Source organism: Python bivittatus, unplaced genomic scaffold (genome assembly GCF_059951505.1).
Source record: "Python bivittatus isolate LINGU-HERP-01145 unplaced genomic scaffold, Pbiv_v1 ctg000370_np1212, whole genome shotgun sequence".
In the NCBI taxonomy this organism is placed as follows: domain Eukaryota; kingdom Metazoa; phylum Chordata; class Lepidosauria; order Squamata; family Pythonidae; genus Python; species Python bivittatus.
The window spans coordinates 2,291,504-2,311,270 of record NW_028277062.1 but is presented as its reverse complement, the minus strand read 5'-3'; the positions used below and the strand labels follow the sequence as shown (position 1 = coordinate 2,311,270).

Below are 19,767 nucleotides of genomic sequence, written 5' to 3'. Positions count from 1 at the left end.
CTTAAAAATAATCGTGGGCTGCAAAGAATAGCTGGCGTGCCAATCAGCTGTTTGGGGGCTAGCGGCACGGTGGGCATGATGGAGCTGGCAGCATCGGTGAGGACTGGAGGTGTTGGAGGCACCGTTACGTTGCGCAGCCCTGCTGTAGGGCCTCTGAGCGTGCACAAGCTGCCTTGGGCTCGCCGCTCTCTCGAATCAGAACCAAACGTTTTGCGGTCGGTCATATCCTCGTAATCAAGAGTGGGTTTTCACACATTGTCTTGAACTGCCATTGGCGCAGAAGCGGATTTGCACGCTTGGATGCAAACCCACGCCAGGGTGGGTCCTCTCGGGCAGATGTCCACACGGGAATGCTGGGGGGTTTTAAAACAGCTGGGAAGCCCGATGCTGACGGTTTGCATCCAGCGTAGCCTAGGCTGGGTGTTCTGAGTTGGTCTTCCTGTCGGCAACAAGAGCCCCACCTGCGGAGTCGGAACGAGGACTAGGCCCAGGGCCCTGACTGGGTAGCTTCCAAAATGGGTGCCGATGGACCCCTTTCCTACCCTTTAATAGGCGTGGGTGGGAGCAGGAGGGGGCTCCTCCTGGAAGGGCCGAGAGAAGCTGCATTTGCCAGAATTAACCTCCAGGTATGGGGATCTTGACAAGGTAGGAGCTAGAACAGCACAGCTTTTCCCAACCTGGACTTCAGCCCCCAGAATCCCCTGCAGTGGCTCTGTTGGCTAGGAAGGGAATTCTGGGATCCTGGAAGGGAGCTTTGGCCCAAAGTAACCAACCTCCTCAGGTGGGCAGGATCCAGGATGAGCAGCTGTAACTCCCAGGATTCCCTACGGTGGCACCAGCTGGGGATTCTGGGGATTCTGAAGGGTCAGCTTGTGGAAAAACGGGCAGAAGGCCAGGGAAAGGGGCTGGAACTCAACACAATCCAGTTCTTTTCTGAGGTCCAGAATAGGCAGGCCGTGGAGTCTCCCAGCAGTGCCTTGAAGGAGCAAGCCATTCCACGATGCCAGGTAGATGGAAGAACGTTCGTTGCGATGTGCCCGTGGGCACGAGAGAGAAGTAAGGAACGCCACAAGTTCCAGTTGTAGCAGATCCTCCAAGTACAAAGGACGCTGACCCCCTACCATCCCCAGACATCATGTCGGACAGGGAGCCCAACTCCCATCTTCCTCATCCAACTTGACGCAGGGTGCTAACCGAGGTTCTGGCAGGACGTTTATGCCCCTTCGTGCAGAGGTCTGCGTGGGAAGGAGGCGCTGGGGTTCCTGCAGCTGCCCCAGACGGGTACAGGTCAAAGCGCCTGATTCGGCCTTTGTGGCGCCACGTGGCACTATCCTTGTGTGGGCGGCATCCCCGTCTGCCCTTTGTTCCCAGCGGCGCTTCTTGAGCAAGGAAGAGGACGGGGAGCAGGGCATAGAGAACAGGGCTTTGTCACTCTCCTCCCACGCAGACCTTGTGGGACAACGGTGGCTTTTCCGCTGCCCCGCCCCTGCTATCGCTTCCCTGTCCGGCCGCCCTCCGTCCATCCCACTTCCAGGTTTGCTGCTCTGCCAGGGCGGAGCCCTAATCTGGTGCAAGGATCAGCTATGAGCAGTTGGCATTCCTGTTTCGCCATTGTTTAACCCTGTGTTTTTCAACCTGGGCAACTTTAAGAGGGGTGGACTTCAACTCCCAGAATTCCCTTGCTGGCTGGGGAATTCTGGGAGTTGAAGTCCACCCCTCTTAAAGTTGCCCAGGTTGAAAAAAGCTGCTTTAACCGCAATTAGAGCAAAAGTCTTATTGTCGCGTTCAACCCTGAGCCCTATATATATCTCCTGCTATTGCAAAAGACTTCCGGCAATACTCCGACAATACAATAAGCCCTTCTCTGTAGCCACTCAGACCTACAAATATTTGCACTTGCATACACTGGCTGGGAATCCCACTACATCTGGAGAGCGGCAGCTGGGGAAAACCTGGCACGTGGGATCCAGAAAGGGATCCGGCCTCTTCCCAGTGCTTCGACGTAGGGCTGCGACATCTGGGCCGCAACACTCCCCAAGACCTCCAGATGTCAGCAAAGATGGGTGATTTCATGGATCTCCTTGCTGCCCTCTAGCTGTCATCCAGAGCGTGGCACCCCAGGTCTGGGAGCTCTGCTGGATGTCTCGAGAGCTGTGGCAGAGGATGCGATGGGCAGACGAAGCTTATTCAATGGCCCCAAAATGCCAGCTTCGGTTCCGCGCTCTCCTTTCGTTGCCCTCGCTGTCTCTGGTCTCTGAATGATGTCTCTTCCTCCTTCCTACGGTCTTCATAGAACAAATGCATCTAAGGCTTGCTAAAGCTCTCTTAGGTAGCCCCATTTCTCAAAAATTTATCCCAGGCTGTTGCCCGTCGGAATCCAACAACTAGAAATCCAGCTACGGTGGTGCTCAGTGGCTGAGTTCACCCAGGACCCTCAACCATGATTTGGCTAACCCTGGTGGTGACTAAGCTGCAGGGGGCTGGGTTCTCACATTACACGAAGTTGTAAACTGTGGCATATAACCACAGCTTGCACCTTGATCAGCCCCACAAAGGTTTGGGATAACATGTGAACCCCACTGTGGGCTTTCTAGAAGACCTCCTCCCTTGGGGTCTTCTCCAGCTGGACCCCTTCCAGAGGCACATCTAAAGGGTAAGTTGGGAGGTCTCCCCCTAGCAAGATTAGTCACCGGAAGACTGAAACGAGCCAGCCCCAGGTTACCTCCTCTGCTCAGGGGGGCAGCATCCTTTCCAAAAGAAGGCCGAGCCAGCTGCCCTTGCTGAAAGTAGATGAAAACTTTGGGAGGGCCCCAGGATGCAAGGGTCCCCCAAACACCCCTATCTCCCCAAGCTTTTGCAGAAGGTAGGAGGGGGCATCTGTGGACCAGTTAAAAGTTGGGACCCTTGCTGATCCAGGGGTCCTGGGAAGCGTGGAAATAGGGTGGGAACAGCCCCTCCCCTTGATCAGCCCCTTGATTTCATCCAAGCTGAGGATGCACAAGGCAAATTGTCCAGGGAGCAGATCCCACCCCACATTCTGCCCCATGTAAGAAGAGCATCATGCCTTTGGTCAGCCCCCATGTGCTCCCCATGTCACGTTGTGGGCCCAGCTGACGGACTTTTCTGTCCCCCCCATCCGGCTCCCCTCTTCTAGCCTGCTGATGGGAAAGGAGAGGTGGGCCTTCTCGGTAGCGACAGGCCGCAGCTGCTGTGGGGCTGACCCGGGAGGAGAAAAGGGTGCTCCATCAATCACTCCCCCCCAGCCCCCCAGCCCCCCAGCCCCCCGGCTGCCCCTCTCTCCCTGCAGCTGGAAGGCCAGGGACATTTGGCGACAGGCAAACAAAGGTGCCCCCCTCCAAGCAGAAGTGGCGGGCCCAAAGGTCGGCAAGGATGGATGGGGTGTCAGGTGCCCCCTGTTTTGCAGATGCCCCTATGCAGCCCTGGCGATGTCGCCCCCTGGTGTATGCTTGCCTGCCCTGCAGGCTAAAGCCCACGACGCCATACTGACCCCTGGTGGCCGGCCGTGGGATATCACCAAATGGAGGGAAGAAAGCCGAAGGGGTTTGCTTTGGGGAAGGGGGTTGTTGGGGTTAAAAAGCCAGCCGAAGGGGGGAAATCTCTCATGGGGTGGGAAGGAGAAGAAGGGAGAGGGGAAGAGGGAGGAGGGAGGTGAAAGGTGATCTCATGCCTGGAACACAATGCACAAAAGTCCAAACACACATTGCATTTCCTTTTCTGGGTGGGGCGGGGGTAAGGGGGAGGATCGCCATCCAAAGGGGACCCTTTTTTCCCTTCTGGGGAAATTTCTTTTGCCATGCAAGGTGTGTGTGTGCAGGGGGGCCTTCTCCTCTCCCTTAGATGGAGAAACTATGGAAAGAGTCGGGGGGAATAATGTACACTCTGCGTGTATAGACCCACCCCGGCGCCCACACCTCTCTCTCCCACACACACAATCACGTCCTGGATCTATTAATTCCTCCAGTGACCCCTCGGTAAACGCGGGCTCCCTTTGTACACATCGGCACGTCGAGATGGATTCATTTTCGATATTCTGTTTGAGTCTGGAAGAGCCCCCCCGGCTGGAGGTGAAGAGGACAAGCAATCGCTCCAAATGTTTAATTTTTCCACCTGTGGTTCTCCCCCCCCACACCCCGGGGGAGAAAGGGGGAGCGCGCAGGAGAGCAAAGAACATAAGCCATTTCCAATTTCTTTCCCCCAGAAATTTTACATCTCTATTCACCATCACCACACCCCACGGGGAGGTGTTCCTATCGCTGGCCATCGCCCTGGGCAACCGCAACGGTAACCATGACAACTTGTTGCCCGGTGACAGAAAACACACTGTGCCAGGGAAGATGCCCTGACCTCAGGATCTCTCTCCTAGGAAAAAGAGGAGGGGGTTTTTATTTTCCAGTTGCCCCCTCCCCTCCCCTCCCTTCTGGCGCACAATTGGCCGTCCTGCTGTCATCTCGGGGGGCTGCCATCAATGGGGGAAGGGGCGCTGGGGCTCGGACCCCTGAGTTGGCTAGGTGCAAAGCATCCAGCTGGCTGGGAAAGGGGCATGGCGAGAGGGGGAATTTGGGGAGGGGGGCCTTCTCTCTCCTCCCACGGCCGGACTCAGGATATTCCTCGCCCAATTCTCCTCCCCAGCCTGCGTGCCTGAGGGTTTATTCCTGTATCTGGAAATTAAAAAGGAATTAATAATAATAATATAGCTAGAGAGAATGTCACAAAGGCGGGGCTTGCGTTCTGTTCCAGCCCGGATCCCTCAGCACCAGCCGGCCCTCGGCTTCTGCCTCTCCAGGCAGCCATCCAACAGGTGCTCCACGGCGAGTTCTCAGGGATCTTCCAAAGCGTCCCTCTCCCCCTCTCCTCGTCAGGGGGAGACCAGGGGCCAGAAGGATTCCTCGGGGTAGAGACCGTGCGCCGTGTTATGTCCGGCGCAGTCACTCGGCTGTAAATGTCGCCCCCCCAATTCCAGAAGACACCCAGAATATTCAGCATTTGGGGGGCTAAAAAAAGAATAGGAGCCACAGCAAGTAAATCGCTAGGCTGTCAAGCAAAGCAAAACAATCCTTTAAAAATATACCAGTTTGGCATCCATCGATCGGCCAGTTAATCAAAACCTTAACCAAAAAGTGCAACAGCGACAGGACCTGGGGATTTGTTGGGAAAGTTCTTCCAGAAAAAGGAGGGCCGTCATTATAAAGCCCCACCCTTCATCTTTACTAAAGCAAACGGGCTCCCCCAGCAGGGCTCCGATTGTCTGGTCAGAGCGGCCATCATGACTTTTCTGACCCCCACTCCACCTCCTTCCCACAGACGAAGGGAAGTTGGGGGGCAGCGTGACCCTCCTGGCCGGCTTATTTAAGGCAGGGAGGGCGGCAGCACCCAACAAGCTGGCGGAGGTGCCTCTGAATTTCCCACAATGCCCTGGACTAGCACTAAGCCCAAAGCCTTCTGGGAAATATAACTGAGAGCTGTTACAAAGGCACCTCGCTTGTGGGGAGGCCACAGCAGCTGCCGAGAAGGACCACGTGATTTAATTTGCACATTTGGGGTAGGACAGAGCACGGCGGCTTGGGAAAAGTCACCGAGCAGAACCGCTAATATATCTTGACTTTGCAAACCGTTTGGAGAACGGAGCCCGTGACATTCTGATTAGCAGGGTAATTAATCTGCGCTGGATGGCACGTCTCTTAGCGGATCCATGGCTGGCTGGCTGGAAAACCACACGCCAAAGCCCTGCGCCCACAACCTGCTTCCCCTCGCCAGCCGCTCACCCGGACAAAACTCCTGCAGGGGCGGGGGGGCCGATCTGGCTGCGCAGCCTTGCAAATCCCATAATTTGAGCATAATTTTAGCAACGCGAGGGGTTGCACGCTTCGGGGTTCTTCTGAGAGGGGGCCGAGAGGCCCGCCTTGCTCCCCACCCTCTGTTTGTTATGATCTGGAATAGCTCAGCCCCCATCGCAACGGACGTTTCTCTCCTGCCTTTGCTCAGACGGGTCGTGTCTGGGTACCAGCCTTGCCCCAAATTCTGGCTGTGATATGGGGCCGGTCCACCCCCAGACAAGGAGTTCCCCACCTGCCCAGGCCCTTGGAGCAAACCTCCTGGGATGGCTGGCGTGGACCCTCCTCCCTCCCCCTCCCTTTTCTCGTTTCGTTTTGCCTTCCAAAGAACCCTGCGAGGTGGCACCGCCTGAAAGAAAGTAGTTGGCTAAAAGGAATCCAGGGCGCCGGGTAGGTTGAATCTGGGTCTCCCCAGGCCTGTCCCATGGGGCTCTCCCGATGGCGGGGTGTCCACAAGGCAGGGACAAGATGGAGGCCGTGACGGTGCAGCCGAAGCTCTGTGGACACCCCTGCCAGATGTGTCAGCTGCGCTGGCTGGGAATGCTGGGAACTGTAGTCCCAAGCTCCCTGGCTGGTCTCATTGCGAAACGGCTCTGTTCTGACACCCGCCAATGTGGGGCTGATTTTTTTGAACGCAAGACTGGGGAAAAAATCCCAAGCAATTTCGATCATGAAGAAGCAAGTCAGTTTCTCCGAAAGGTCAGGCAGCTGCTTGTCAGACATTTCCGAAATAACTCTCTTTTATTTGGGTGCTGCGGCAATGCGGGGGGGGGGGGAGGATGGCAGAATACCAGCCAGGCTCACAATTAGCCGGGCAAATTGCAGGGCGGCCTCCGTGCCAGCCTCCCCACCCCCCAAATCAGCTCCTTTCATGCAGGAGGACTTGCCTTGCCTTCGCCTGGCAGGGCTGGCGCGCACCCCTAGAAGCTTGCTTGCCCTGGCGGTGCCCCCTTGGGCCAATGTGCTCTGCCCTCTGCCTCTTGGGTGGCCAACCCACCAAGGCTGGCGCTGGGCCTGTCTGAAAGGGAAGCATGGCCCTGGTTCCCTTGCAGCATTCCAAGGAGCCTTCCTCAAAGTGGACCTATCATCCCCTGCCATGCCATCAGAGGGACCTTTCAGGTTGGCAAAGGCGGGCCTTGAGGGGCAGCTACCTGGAGCACGGGTAGATATTGGCTCCATTCACACCACAGACAAGAGAAGGCTGAAATGGGGGCCACAGGGCTGGTGGGTCAGCGCGTCGTGTGAATCAGCACGTAACCTAGTTTATTTACTTGGGTGCAACATGCGACAAACCTAAATCCAGGTTCAGGTTTAGCGTGTTGTGTGAAGGGATCCCAGCCTTTCCAGAAGCCAAATGCCCTCAGGAGGAGCCATGTCTGGGTTGGTGAGGTGGAAGGCTAGCTTAACATGCTCAGAGGTACTGTTGTGGTGGCTGTTTTTTCCCACGCGTTGAAGGGCTGGAAAGAAGCTGGTGGGTTCGATTACCTTCTCTTTCCCGTGGTTTAAGGACCAGCCATCTTGGAGGGGGCGGGGGTGGCATTCGAAGGAAGCAGAAGGGCTGGAAGGAAAGGAAGGAACCATCACGGTCTCTCCAGCGGCATGTCACCAGATCCAGTCCTTGCCACCTCCTTTTTGGAGGTGTTAATTGAGACAGACTGTGTGTGTGTGTGTGTGTGTGTAAGGAGAGAAGCAGCTGGCAAAGGAGCGTGAAGCTACCTCAGCATCTGCAGGGAAGGAAAAATGGGGGGCAAGCAGAAGGAAGGGTGTTTACCACAAATCATGGTTGGGTCGGGTTGTTGTGACCAAACCATCATCGAGCTGAGTTTGCCTGATCTGGTGCCAGGAAGGGAGCCCAGATATCGGAGGGGTCCCGGGGGGCTCAGCAGAAGCCCCGCAGCAGCTCCAGGGTTGAAAACAGCGGACCGGCCGAGAAGACAGGCCAGGGGCGCTGCTCCTTCTCTCCCCATAACCAGGGGATGCGGGCTTGGGTGGAACAACCCACGAGTGCCAGCAGGTTCCTTGTGGTCGGGCCATTTCACGAAAATACGCCTTTGTTTGTCGAACTATTTACTCACGCACCTCACTTGCAAAATGCTTTCCCTTCAAAGCAATCCCAGCATACATTCTTGCCTGGAGGGCATCTGTGGCTGCCCCCCACCCCGCCCCGCCCCACCCCGACCTGCCCCGTTTTCCTTTCGGTCCGTTGCCAGCCGTGTTCTCCGCGTCAGGCCTTGCCGGAATTTCAATGGGTTGGAAGCGCTGCTTCCAGCTGCCCCCTCCCCCTGGAAAAAAAGGCAGGGGCAGATTTCGAAGGGGCACGCCGGGCGGGTGCAGCCGTCCCACGGCATTGCTGGAAACCTGTGTGCTCAGCAAATCTTGGGAACAAAAGGTTTGTCTGGCTCTCTGGTGGGATGGAGGGGAAAGTTTTGCTTAAGAACCAACATTTATTAAACAGGGGGAAAAGATACAGGATTTTAATTTAAAACCAACATCAATCACGCCCCAGGGCAGGAGATCAGCAAATGTCTTCCCATTCCCACAGTCCAGGCTTGGGAGGCAAACGGTACGACAGCTGTAGCAGTGGGGAATGGGTAGCCAAGGGCAGGCGGGGGGCACACCATTGCTCCATCATCCTCGACCTGTCTCAAATCCCCCTGCCAAGCCAGGGCCTGGATCCAGGCGGCTGCGTCTGAGTGCTGGCTGGCTTTGCAAAACGCACTCACCCCAGCCCCACCTTTCAGCCTGGCGAGAGGTGCAAAGGGGTCACGGCCCCCTCGGCTGAATCCTCTTTCCAGAGCCGGGTAAAGGGTCCCGTGAGCCTCAGCTGGCACGGAGGCCTTGGCAGGGCCGGTCCCCCTCGGCCCTGATTCGCCAGCCCTGGGATTCTGCTCAAGACGGAGAGGTGGCCTCCAAACCTCTGAGAACGTCGACGCCGCCGTGTTGAAATCCGAAAGCCAAGGAGGAGAAGGCGGCGCGAGGCTACTTGGAAGGGAATCTTGGGATGAGCAGTCCGCTGGGAGACAAGGATGCTTTAAGAGGATATTGCTGTGAAGTGGTCTAGCGTCTGCCGTCAGCTCTTCTCAATACTGTCGGCCTTTAGGCTGCGTAAAGGGGCTTTCGGTATTGGGCTCTCTGCGTTTCCTGCAATTGTGTTGAATTGTGGACTGAGCTGTGATTGCCCCACTGTCTGCAGCAAAGGCCCCTGGTTGGGCTTTGACACTTAGACCAGTGTTTCTCAACCTTGGCAGCTTTAAGATGGGTGGACTTCAACTCCCAGAATTCCCCAGCCAGCATGTGCTGGCTGGGGAATTCTGGGAGTTGAAGTCCACCCATCTTAAAGCTGCCAAGGTTGAGAAACACGGCACTAGACTCTTTGACAACAGAAAACCCACCTGTGCAGGTGTTCATAGGCCTCGGCACACCCTCGGGTTGAGGCTGACCAGCTCGGTGCTCCTGGAGCTGGGCGAGCAACGTGTGGCTGGTGAGGCGTCCACGTTGGTTCTGATCTGCCCATCCAAGGCCGGGCAGAAGTAGAGAACCAGCAGTTGAGTTACGCTTAAAAGCGCCAGCTCGGTGGCCCTCGCCCGCTCTCCCGGAAGGTGCACGGATGTCCTCCTGTATGGGCTGCGCCCGTGGGCCTTTCTTGGGCAGGGAGAGCGAGAGGCTGAGCAGGGTGCATCCGTGTTCCTCTCCCCATCACCCTTTCCTTTCCCGTCCTTCCCGACTCTCCCGTCCCTTCCATCCACAGGGCAATCTCTCCTCCTCGTCCCTGACGGATGTGTTACCTTCCTGTGTCTGCCTGTGTGTTGTGTGCGTGTGTAGCGAGGGGGGACTGACACCCGCTAAGCTGGCATCTTGGCTGTGGGCTGTGTTATTTCACAGCTCCGTCTGCACATTCTGGGTTCGGTCTGGGCTCCCAGACTCCGGAGCAGCCCAGTTTGAGAGCAGAGCTACCTGGGGGAACTGGAGATGGGGAGGGGGCAGGGGGGAGGGCGGGGGGGAGAGGGAAACTTTATTAATCCCCAGACACCGTTGCACTCTCGTTTGGAGAGGAAGAAACACCTATCAATAGTCCCTAATTAAGACAAAAGGAGCGGGAAGAACCTTTGATTACATTTCCATGTAAAGTAACACTAATGACATTTCCCTTTTATGTATAAACTCTGATCTCGCCTCTTTTGTATGGCGTGCTCCCTGCCTCTCCCCCCCCATCTTCTTGGCCCCCTCCCATGGCAGTGGTGCGGCAGGTGGAGTGGGGAGCCGTGCGCAGACCCCGTTGCTATGAAAGTGGCGGGGCAGTTGTTTTGCCATTCCAACCGTGTTCGCTGCCGGTCTGTGTGCGCAAGCCTACGCGAGGGTGAAGGGCTATGGAGGCTCTGTTGGGGGCCGAAAAGACGCCAACCCCTTCCAAGATTCGGTGGCCAGAAAACCCGCAGGGCTCTTATCATGGCAAATCAGGCTCTGATTATTCCCAGGCCCTCATGTGGCAATCCCGGCGTGGCTGTTCAGAGGGCTGCGCAATTATAGTTTTGTGTGTTTGGGGCGTGCAAAGGCATAAGTGTGCATCGGTTGCTTTAGAACGCGCCAGAGGGAGGAAAAGGCGAGGAGGAGCAAAGTGAAAGGAGAAACAGGGCGTTCGTAACACGGTGTAATGCTAAAATCCCAGATTTTGTAATAACTGCTAATTTTGCTTGCTTGTGTTATGCTCCCCTTTTTCTACTTCGTCATGGGTTGCCAAAAAGGCAGCTCATGTTGATGGAGAATAGCTGAATGCTATTCAGGACCAAAACAAGAGTGGTGTGTGGCTTAGGCCTCTAGCCCAGGACTGGATCGCCGCCATGATCAGCCAATCTCTTCTGGAAAAGAGCAGTAGTGCCCCACGCAGGGGTCTGGCTCCGGTGGGCTTCCCCCTGAAGCAGCTGCTTGGTTATGGAGCGCAGAGGAATGACACAGCATGACCTGGTTCCCCCCAAGATGCTTCGGTGTGGTTTGCTTAACCATGGGTCTGTAAGGCCACAATTGGCTCAGCTCACTCCCTGTGGTCACCAACCATGGTTTTCAAAGCTGGGTTCAGGCGACGTAAAGGGAAGGAAAATCTTCAGATTGACCTTGATTCATGGTTGGTCCATGGACACCTCCTGGAAGGTGTTCCGACTCCCCAGGGTGGCCACTGATCTTGGGATTCCCTGGGGGCGTCCCATCCAAGAACTCACCAGGTCTGACCTTGCTTAGCTCCCAAACAAAAGTCAAGGTCATCCAGAAGTGGCTAACTGGCATAGGAACAAGCACCCACCTTCCTGTTTCAGTTGAGGGCAAACCCACCCTGGGACAGGCTACTTGTCACACAATCAAGGCTCTGAAAAGTTTCTTGTCCGAGAGACTTTCCAGAAAATTCACTTTGGGACCCCCTGCCCCGCAGCAGAAATGTGGTGTGGACTTTGGTAGCCGAAGGGGTTGTGTAATGGTATGTGGGAATGATGCGGGGGGAAGAGATGCTGCCTAGAGAACAATCCGATAAGAGAGGGCATAGCCCACAGCTGCATAATGGAAAGAGAAAGGAACTCAAAAAGGAACCTCTATAACTTCTCAGGCTATAAAAAGAGACTGCGGGAGATTTGTCCTCTCAGACTTGCAAGATCCTGTTAATGTAGCCTTACAATAAGGTAGAATTAGCTCTTTGGGTCGTGGTTCCTGTCTGGTCTACCCGGGAAGGCTGACAGGTTCTAGTTGTTTAGTCGTTAAGTCGTGTCCGACTCTTCGTGACCCCATGAACCATATTGCGCCAGGCCTTCCTGTCCTTCACTGCCTCCCTGAGTTTGCTCAGTTTCATGCTCATTGCTTCAGTGATGCCATCTAACCATCTCATCCTCTGCCGTCCTCTTCTCCTTTTGCCTTCCATCTTTCCCAGCATCAGGGTCTTCTCCAAAGAGATCTCTCTTCGCATTAGGTGGCCAAAATATCTGAGCTTGAGCTTCATTATCGATCCTTCCAATGAGCAATCAGGGTTGATTTCCTTTAAGACTGACCAGTTTGACCTCCTAGCAGTCCAAGGGACTCCTAAGAGTCTTCTCCAGCACCACAGTTCAAAGGCATCAATTCTTCGGCGCTCAGCCTTCTTTATGGTCCAGCTCTCACAGCCATACATTACTACTGGAGACAGGTTCTAAGCAAAGACCAAAAGTGGTGACGTACTAGACTGTCGAGAACCCACTTCGCTTCCCGGTCTGAGATTCGGGGAACTAACACCCCTGTTTCGTCTTCCCCTTCAGCTGCCTTCGCCCAAACTGAAGGCAAGGTCTAGCAATGTTGGGAGGTGGGCCTTCCCCCTCAGCTGCCCCCCACCCCCGGGTCCCCTTGCTTTTCCAGACCGCCTCCCTCCTTGCCTCTGCAGAAAGAGTTACTACGACAGCCGTCGACGACCGTGGCATTGGCGGGGCGGGGGGCAGGGCGGGCATGCGATTTGGGGAACCTCTGGCACACGGGGAGTGGAACGGAGCTGGAGTGGAGTGGCCCCCACGGAGAAGTTAAATATTGACGGATTGGAAAAGTTCACTCCTTACAAGCCGAGAGAATAAGCCGAGCCTCCTGGAGCTCAGAGCATGAAAAGAACTTCTGGTGGGAATCTGTCGAGGAGCCGAGAGAAGCGAAAGGCCACCCGGACATAAAGCAGACAGGACAAAAGAGATGAAATCGGCCGATGAGCCAAGAAAGTTCTTTTTTTCTTTTTCTTTTTTTGCAGTATGTGTCTGGCCTCCGCCGCTGGACTGATTTAGCATCAGAAAGGTGTGCCAAATCCTGGAGGCCCACAGAAAGGTCATCTCCTTCCACTCTCCCTCCGGCCTCAGCCGGTCCAGCTGACAGTCTTTGTCCGTCCGGCCCTGGTGCTCCCCTCCGATCTCCCTCGGTGGCCGCTCTCCTTTCGCTTTGCTTTCAGCGAGAGGGCCGGGGCCAGGGTGGCCATTGCCCTCGATTAGTGGGGCGGCGAAGGAAATGCATCGTCCGTCGCTTTCGCGTTTCTGCCTCTGGCCTGGCTTTCCCGGGAGGGCTTCCCAGGAGGGCGACGGGCTTCTTGGCCAACTGTGCCCAGTTAGGAGAACAGATGCTTGCCTGGGGGTCCCACAGCTGCCCTCCTCAGGAGGAGCCAGGGGGCACCTTCTGCACCCCGAACACTTTGGCCCCTGACCTGACACCTCCAAAATTCCCATCTTCCCTGGCCCCCATACAGGCTTGCTAGGAAGTCCCACCTCCTCCCCCGGTTCCACCTACCTCCTTCTTGCCAGGTGTGGTCCCCTGTGTCTCTTCTCGACTAGCCCAGTGTTTTGCAATCTTGGCAACCTTGTGTGGACTACAGCTCCCAGAATTCCCCAGCCAGCACTTTAAGATGTGTGGACTTCAACTCCCAGAAATGTGGCTGGGGAATCCTGGGAGTTGAAGTCCACCCGTCGTAAGTTGCTAAGGTTGAGAAACGCTGGCCTAGATGTAGCTGGCAGGTGGTCACCTGTTGGATTTCCCTAGACAGGAGGGGACGCCACCTCTGTCCCAAGGCCAGCCTGACCTCATGCTCCCCAGACGTACCTGGGGAAAATGGGAGTTGTCCTCTGCAGGGCAGCAAGTTAGGGAAGGCTTCCTTTCCCAGTTGACTTAGCTCTGCCTTCCCTAGGCAGATGTTCTCCAGATGCATCAGGACTGCCACTCCCAGAATTCCTAGCCTGTTTGCTCTGAATTCTGGGAATTGAAGTCCCAACCACCTCCAAAGGGGCCAGCTGTGCTGGATGAAGGGCCAGGCTATGATGTTCATACAACCCACTCCTGTTTTTAACGAAGTAGGATTCCTAAAGAGGGTCTATGCCCCACACCTTTCCCTGGCAGAGCCCCTGCTGGCTGCTACCTTCCTTCCTAACCGTCTCTCCTGGCAGGCTCAATTCCCCACCCTCAAACCTCACCCCGGCGGCCCGTCCCTCCTCTCTGCCTTTGCCATTCACACTTCTCCGCCTGTTCGTTCTTCCACCTCTCGTTCCTCACACCTCTTCTCACACCCCTCCTGCTGTGACTGAGACCTCCTTCTGCCCCCCCCAGCCTGGTCTCCCCCCCCCCCGTGTTCCCCCCCATTTCTCCCCCCTCTTCTTCAGATCCAGCTTGAGTTCCCCATGGAAGACCAGCAGAGACGCAGGGGCCTGTTTTGCACGTGCAAAAAACAGAGGGAAGCCGGCAGGACTTTGGAGGGATGTGTGCAAAGGGGTCTCAGGAGCCCCCTTTTAAAACGGTCCCCCCCACTGCTATTTGTGTCCTGACCTCCCTCTGTTGCAGAGGTCTCTCCCCTTAAGAAGCATTTTTCCTTCCTCTCAAAGTCGCACCTGAACAGAAGGGGAAAAAACACTGTGCTTTTACTTGTTAAAAACCCTTCCCACTCCTCGCTTTCATCCCTGATTGCAGGGCGTCTTAATCCAGAGCTCAGCTGGCCCCTCGGTCCACTTTAGAAAGTCTGGGTCACAGGGTCCCATTAGCAGGGACGCCACAGTTGGGGGGCAATTGAAGCCACGGAGCCAAAGTGCTGGAGGAGACCTCAAGCGGACGGGAATCTCCTTTTCTTTTGCTGGGGTCTGGCAGCGCGTGGGAGCAGACGGAGCCGTGCCTTTTCCTGAAGCCCAGGGAGTCGCCCTAGATTCGCACGCGTATGCATTCAAAGGGTGTCACCCCACCACAGATCCAACGGTCCCCTGAATCTTCCTGCTAAAGAATTGGAGAACTAACTGCCTCAAGGGCTGCTCCTGCAAAGGTGTGTGGAGGGGGAATCTCCTCCCATAGAGCCAAATGGGCACCTTTTCACCCCGTTTGAGATATCTACTCATGCCTGAGTGGTGGTTAAGGAGCTGTACGCCACCCAAGAGTGGCCAAAGGGAGACCGTGGGCAAATTCAGTTGGGAAGGGTGTTGCTAGTCCTCATGCTTCTGTCCCCACAAAAAGGCCCCCATCCGCCGTGAGCTGGGACGCCTTTGGCCACAGACATTCAGTTGCAGGAGGATTTTAAATAGATAAGCATCGCCGTTGAGCGAGTTCTCCTTGCGACAGGGCTGGCTACCGGTTGGAATAAATACCACGGAATGAATCATTTGAAACCCAGCTTAGCTCTTCTCCCTGTGTTGCTTGGCTGCAGTTCCTAGGCTTGGCGGGCTCTCCGAGAGCCATCCCTAGACGCTCATTGGAGTCTGGAAGTGCACAGGCTGCAAACAGCTGGGTTTCCACTCCAAAGGCTGTTTGTATGGGTCTCTGAGGCAGGCTGGGTGTGGGGAGGAAGGATGGTGTGGGGAAGGCCTGCCTTCCCACCCCCCACCCCCCGCCCCACTGCTTCCCAAGGCTCTTGCTGAACCCCCGGGCCGGCCGCAGCGTGAGCTGAACTAGGCGCGGAGTTGTGCAGGAATGCAGGACGATCGTGCCAAAAATCTGGGCCTCCCGGGTAGCGCTCCAAGGCTGTGGGGAAGGATGCGAGCTCCCACCCTCCGAGGTCCTTCCCAAGCCCTAGCGAGCCAAGGGGGTCTCTGCTCTGCTCCCCGAGGGGTCTTCCCCTAGGCAGGGCATCGGGGCGGTCCCCTTTCTTTCCTCCTGCGTGGCGGGTGCTGCTGGCACCCAGCTGGTCCTCTCGGCCAGCATCTAGCATCTGCCTTATCCAGTCTCTCATCCAAATGTCAGACTGCACCTGAAAACTAACATGGGTTAATATAATTGATTATGGCGAGATGGGCCTTATTGCAGGCCATTTACTTAATTACGCCTGGATGGGAATCGCATTTGCTAATTGCTGCTTTTGGACAGGGGGGCGGAAGATGCAGGTGCCGCGCACCAGCAGGCGCCAGGGGGCCCCCCAGCACTCCTCCCGGTGAACGGCAGCGTTCCCCAGCCTGGTGTGGGACGACGCGTCCCATTATCCCACCCGGCCTGGCCGTGGGCAGTTGGGGAGGATGGCGTGGGGAGCCTGGAAGGAGCCCAGGTGGGGAAGAGCTGGCGTGCAGAGTGGACCCGGTGAGGACAGCCCCACCAGAGGCTCAGTGGGCAGCTTGGCATAACCCCTTGCTCCCGCGTGACCCCATCCCAGGTCAATCGGTCTCCAAGGATTGTTGAACAAATACAAAGGGAGGCCTTGAAGGAAGGGTGTAAGTCTTGGCCCATTCTCACAAATACGTGGTTAATCTGCGTTATATATTAATTGCAGACCTTCTGCCAGGGAGCTCTTTTCACAGAATTCCTTTCTCCACGTCCTTGGAGTCCAACTCTTTATCAGCTGCAACCAGCACATCCAGCAGTCGGGGAAGCTGGACATTAGCGGAAAGGCCAAGATGGGTCCCTCCCGCTACCTGATGCCGGACGGCCAACGAGAAACCCATTTACTTTTCGTGGACTCCAAGATCTTATTAATAAAAAATAGGAAACGATGGAGACACTGTCCGCTGCAGGCCGGCTACTTTATTTATACAATACTCTTGGCCAGCCTGAGGAGAAAGGAGACCCCTTCAATCCAACGCGTCTGGCTCTTGGTCCCAGTTGGGGTTTTCTCCCCGTGGCTTGGGACCCCCACTCTTCTTTGCGACCATGATCTCACTGACACCCAACAGTGTCACTGCTACCTGAGTGGCCAGGACAATGCCTCGGTATTTCACCAGGAATGGGTCTAGCACACCTTCCTGGGCAGCGTCTATGGTGTTGGCCTCTTCCACGCCCAGCATGATGCCCGTATTCTGCATGCCCAGCTGGTGCTGAACTTCAGTCTTGGCCATTACCTCATTGACCGGGAGGCCTGAATTATCTGCCAGGGTGGCGGGGAGGGTTTTCAAAGCTTGGGAGAACTCCAGGATGCCGTACTGCTCAGATCCGGGGTAGTACATCCCCAGAGTGCTTAGGCGCACAGAGAGGGCCATCTCAGTGGCCCCGGCCCCTGGCAAGAGCCGTGCATCAGTGCCCAAGGCCTTGTAAACATGTACTCCATCCCGGATGGCTTCTTCCAGACAGTCCAGCATCTCGCTGGTGGCTCCTCGCAGCACAATGGTGGTGAAAGGACACGTGGTGTCATGTTGACTGAAGATCACCACGATGGTGCTGCCGATCTCAGTGGTATAGACACGATAGCAGTGCCCAATGTCCTCAGGCAATGGCAGGCTGGGCTTGAACAGCAGGGTGGCACCCACCGTTTTGCACAGGCGCTGGAGCTCCCTCCGGGAGGCCAACCGCACCACCATTATCCTGTACCTGTCGGCGTAGAAGAGGGCCAACGCATCCACCTTTCCTCCCACCACCATGACATTGACACCAGCTTTAGCGAGAGCCAGGACTTGCTGGGCTATTAGATTTTCTTCCGCTTTCCCAAAGTTTTTCAGGTCAGCAGCGCTTTCAAATGTGACCGTGTTCTTGGCTTCCAATTTGGGGAGACCAAAGGGACAACAGTAGACCACAATGTGGGCTCTCTCCATTCGCTTGATGACCCCCTCTGCCTCTGTGGGGATGACCATCCCCTCCAGGACATAGGAGTCCAAGACACCACCCCCTGGGACTTTGAAGACATGGATGAGATCTGGGTTGAAGGCTGAGTGGTCTGGAGGCAGCACCGAGATGCAGGCCTTGGCCACCAGCCTGGACAAGAAGTTCTGGTGGCCAAAGATTTTGCTGCCCATAATGGTCTGCAATACCCACTGCACCTCCTCCAGGTTATGGGGGTTTTTCAGTGTGAAGCAGACCAGGCCAGGCAACAGCCGCAGAACTTCTTTGCAAGCCATGTCATAGCCAGCTCGAATGTGGACAACCGGGAGCCCTGACCTCAGGAGCTTCTCAGCGTTCTCCAGCAGAGCTCCAGCCAGGAGGACGACAAAATTCGTGCCATCTCCTGTCTCTTCCTCTTGCGTTTCAGCAGCTGAGCGCAAGAAACACGCCACGGGGTTCTCCAGTTCCAGCTCCCTCAAAATGGTGGCAGCGTGGGAGGAGTGGAAAGTCTTGCCCAGGTGGTTGACCACCAGCTTGTTGTGCCCGAAGGGACCGTAGCAAGTGCGCAGGCAGCGCATTAACACCTTACAGGCCATCAGGTTGCTGAAGAGGGTCTCCTGCAAGCCACTGAAGTACTTCATGCCTGCTTTGAGCATCTGGGGAAGACCAGGGGCCACTGGGACGTGAGACGCCATGGCCTGTGGAGAGAGAAGCAGTGGGCTGGAGTAGAAAGGAGACCCTATCCCCAGGTTCGGGTAGGGTTGGAGGATGCTGAGATAAAGAACTTTATTTCCAAACATTGATTTGGACAAGCAAGCCCTCTGCTCAGCTTTCTGGGAAGGAAAGTCCTCCCTCTCTGCCATCTTGGATCTCCAGCTTTATCTTCAAGGACTCCTCTCCCTTCAACGCCTTTCATGAGGGGTGTCCATACGGTATGGCCAAAAAAGTCAACTGCACTGTCGTGGCTGCCATCTTGACCTTTTTGAGCATACCTGGTGGACACCCCGCTTCTCTTTCCTTTTTGTGAACCCACTGCTGCTCCCCAGGACCTCCTCTGCCGGTTCATTTATTTTCAGCTCCCATCATCCCCAGCCACCATACCTCTGGACCCCAGGCTGGCGAAGGCTGCCTAGCTACAACCAGCCCTAAGAAAGTGCTATTCATCTGCTTTAAGGGTTCAGCTGCTGCTTTGATAGTTTCTAAGGCGTTGTTGCCTTGTCATTCATAATACAATGAAGGGTGGCATAAAATGCTTTAAAGAAGGTAATAAAATGCTTTCATCATCGCATTCCTGCCTCCCCTCTCCCTTGCCTCCACTCCACTCCCCTTCTCTATCTCTCGTCTCGTTTATAAACCCTTTAGAGCTGGGAACCTCTTCTGTTTTCCTTTATAGACGGTGCGGTATAAATTAACAGGGGGAAACAGGGAAATCAACCCGTCCCAAACGACCCGCATCTTCCGTGCTGCTCCCCAGGCTTGAACCCCACCCTGCCCCGTCTCAGGGCCCACGGCTTCCTAAAACATGTGGCCTTGGGTTTAACCCTAGAGGCTTAATCCCAAAGGGTCCCAGATTAAATACACAAAGCAGGGCAGGGACCCCCATCCCAGACATCAAGGGTACCCTACTGTGGTCGCTGAGAAGGGGCCCGCAAGACCCAAGGCTGCGAGGAAATACGCCAAGGGCTTGGGTGGCGGAAGCGACCGGTAAACGGCTGCTGCGGTGGGAGGGGGCGCGTGGGGTGATGTCACACTGGGCATTCCAGAGGGCGGCCACTGGCCCTCGCCCATCCCGCCAACCCGCTGGAAAACCACCAGCTTTCTGCTCGCTTTAGCAGAAGCGCTGGGTTTTGTGAGCGGCATTGCGCTCTTCCCATTTGCAATGCAACTGGGGCCAAACGGTTGAGGGTAGGTGCGTTCAAGGGCTCAGACCTTGACTGGTTGAATTACCTTCTTGCTGATGTGTTTCCAGCTGTTGATAGCTGGGTGGCTATTTTGGCTGTTCACCGCCTAAACTCAGACATTTTTAAGTTCTTAATCACAGCTCTGGCCTGATCTTGTTTTGATTTCGTTCCATCTAGCGCGCTTTTTATTATTCTATTCTCTTTTATTTTGTTCTATTGTATTTTAGGCTATGGCATATTGTTATGCCCTGTGGTTACAACGACACACTTGTTTATGGACTTACTGACTTGGCACTGCGCTGGGCCCCCAAACTGGCATGTGTTTTATGCTTTTTTCACCATTCATGGTACCTTACCCAGCCAATCCCTATCACTAATATCTTTCTTGGGTAATAGCCTATTCCAGTATTTCTCAACCTTGGCAACTTTAAGATGTGTGGACTTCAACTCCCAGAATTCCCCAGCCAGCAAGGCTGGCTGGGGAATTCTGGGAGTTGAAGTCCACACATCTTAATGTTGCCAAGGCTGAGAAACACTGGCCGATTCAG

The 19,767-nt window shown here is 55.6% G+C and overlaps 1 pseudogene; it reads right to left on the bottom strand.

Annotated features, from left to right (window-relative positions):
• Positions 1 to 16,357: 16,357 nt before the first annotated feature.
• LOC103053035 (T-complex protein 1 subunit theta pseudogene) lies at positions 16,358 to 18,013 on the bottom strand (annotated as a pseudogene).
• Between the last annotated feature and the right edge of the window lie 1,754 nt (positions 18,014 to 19,767).